Genomic DNA, 2,248 nt, shown 5'->3' on the forward strand with positions numbered 1-2,248 from the left:
CTACATTGAACCCAGAACCCGGAACGCGGACCACGCAAGGTATCAGGAGTGAAATAGGTTGTGTGGAGGCACTATGCAATATTTGAAGGCTTCACATCCTTTATCACAGTTAAGGAATGGAAGGGGGAGAAGTTTGAAACAGACGTTCCCCTGACTTCCACTAGCCTTTCCTTCAATGGCAGAAGTTTGAGTAAAATGGAGATGGTGGAAAACTGAGATAACTGTGACTTTAGGAATAATGGAGGGATGGAGGAACACTGAGCAATTGGTGTGTTTGTATGTGTATGTGTGTTTGTATATATAACATTTTAACAAGGAGAAACAGCAGAGATGGGTACGGAAGCAACCATCCAAAAGCTAAGAAAACAGAAGAATGAAATGGAAAGTGGAATTAAAGAGGACAAAGAGACTTTGGAGAACAATATGGATGAAGGATTGCCAGAACAGAAGGATGAAATGGTGGAGCTGGAGGCAACAGATGGTGTAATGAAGAAGTCCTTCACAAAAGGTGACTAGAGGACTGAAACAGCCAAATGGCGGTGTTGTGATGTTGGAGGAGTGGAAGGAAGCCACAGATGAAGAGATGAAGAGACATCAATTAGATGTTGGGGGCTCCTACTCCTTTTAACTTTTTTAACTTTTTAATCTTTTAACCCTCTTCTTATCAAAAGTTTGGCAACCTGGGGTTTTATATCAGACAACTTGTGAAGTTGGCACTGTAAATTAGATCTAACAAAGTCAAACAGCTTAACAGCCGCTGCCCAGCCTATTTCAAAGACTCATAGCTCTAAACAATTTAATTAATCTTCTGAACTTTTTCCGAACTGACTCTGACTCAGGCTTTGACTCGGCGTTTTAAATGAGCTAAGGGAGGTCAAGCTGTGTTGCAGGAGTGTTCCGCTTGTGCTTGCCTCTGCCCTCTTGGCTTGTGGGCCCAACTGTGCTGTGTGCCTGCTCTGTCTTCTCAGTTGTGGGTCCGGCTGTCCTGCATGCCAGCGGTGCTCCTGGACTGAGACAGACTGGTTGAGTGCTCGGCATGGAGCCTGGGTCAAGATATATTACTCTGCAGATGACTCAATTGAAAGACACCTAGGGAAGCCAGAGAGGGGGGTTCCACCCTCAAGACGCCAGAGACTCTTAAGCCACAGGGCTGGCAGCTGGTTGTAGCAGAGGAGAGGTATCATCCTGTGGCCCTGAGAACACCAGCTGTGGGGGAAACCAGAGGACTCCTGATGCCAAGAGGAACACTTTCTCTGCCACTACAAGTGCTAGCGCAACAGCAAGAGGAGGGGCCCCTGGGACCATCGGGCATGGCATTGACATCAAACAGGGCATTTACTGAGCCTGCCCTGCTTTCCTTTGCCCATCCCCTGAGGTCGCCTGGTTGTTCAGGTTGGCAGATTCAGAGATCATTCAGAGATCATTCGAGTAGACTCAAGCTGGCGCGTGATGCTACAAGAACTTCGTCTGCTACAAGAACCTTTTTTCTTTTCTTTTCTTTCCTTTCTCCCCTCCCCTCTTCCTTTGCCATTTGTTTTAGTTTTTTATAGTTCATTGTTCCATGATAATATTTAAGTTTTGCTTGCTTACTGTTAGATGTTTGATTTTTGTTCTCCTGCTATTTAGGTGTTTTTTCTTCCCTTAATGTACGTTATATGGTAGTTCTGTTTAGCTGTGGAATGTTTTGGGTTTTATTTTTTAATTTAATTAATTGGTTTGTTTAATATTAGAATAGTAGCCTGACAAAGAATATAATAGTTTCATACAATCAGAGAGGTAGCTGATGTTTAGCTGGTTTGTTCTACTCGACTAATTAGAGTTATCGAGTTGTTGATACTATAAACAGAATAACTAGGCTGGGAAACAATAACATCAGTTGCCATCTATTGGAGGCTAGTATGAGGCTTGGGATTGCTACCGCGGAGGGGCGAGGGAGGTATGGCGGTGGGGGCAGATGTTATAGGTGAAGGGGATTGAGATACGGATATGCTCGTACCCCTTCCAATCTGCGCCCCATCCCGAGGGACGAGGGTAGGGTGAGCAAGGATTACTCACCTCCATCACTGGTGCTGTGCAATGCCAGGTCTATAGGCAACAAGACCGCCACCCTGCGAGATTTCTTTACCTCGCAGGTGGTCGACCTGGCTTGTGTATTGGAGACCCGGGTGCACGAAGGGGAAACAGTTACCTTACGAGAGATGGTGCCCCCGGGTTTCTCCGTCCTCCACCAGTCGCGGACTGTGGGCCA

The sequence above is a fragment of the Podarcis cretensis genome, assembly GCF_951804945.1.
Source record: "Podarcis cretensis genome assembly, chromosome: 5".
NCBI classification, from domain to species: Eukaryota; Metazoa; Chordata; class Lepidosauria; order Squamata; family Lacertidae; genus Podarcis; species Podarcis cretensis.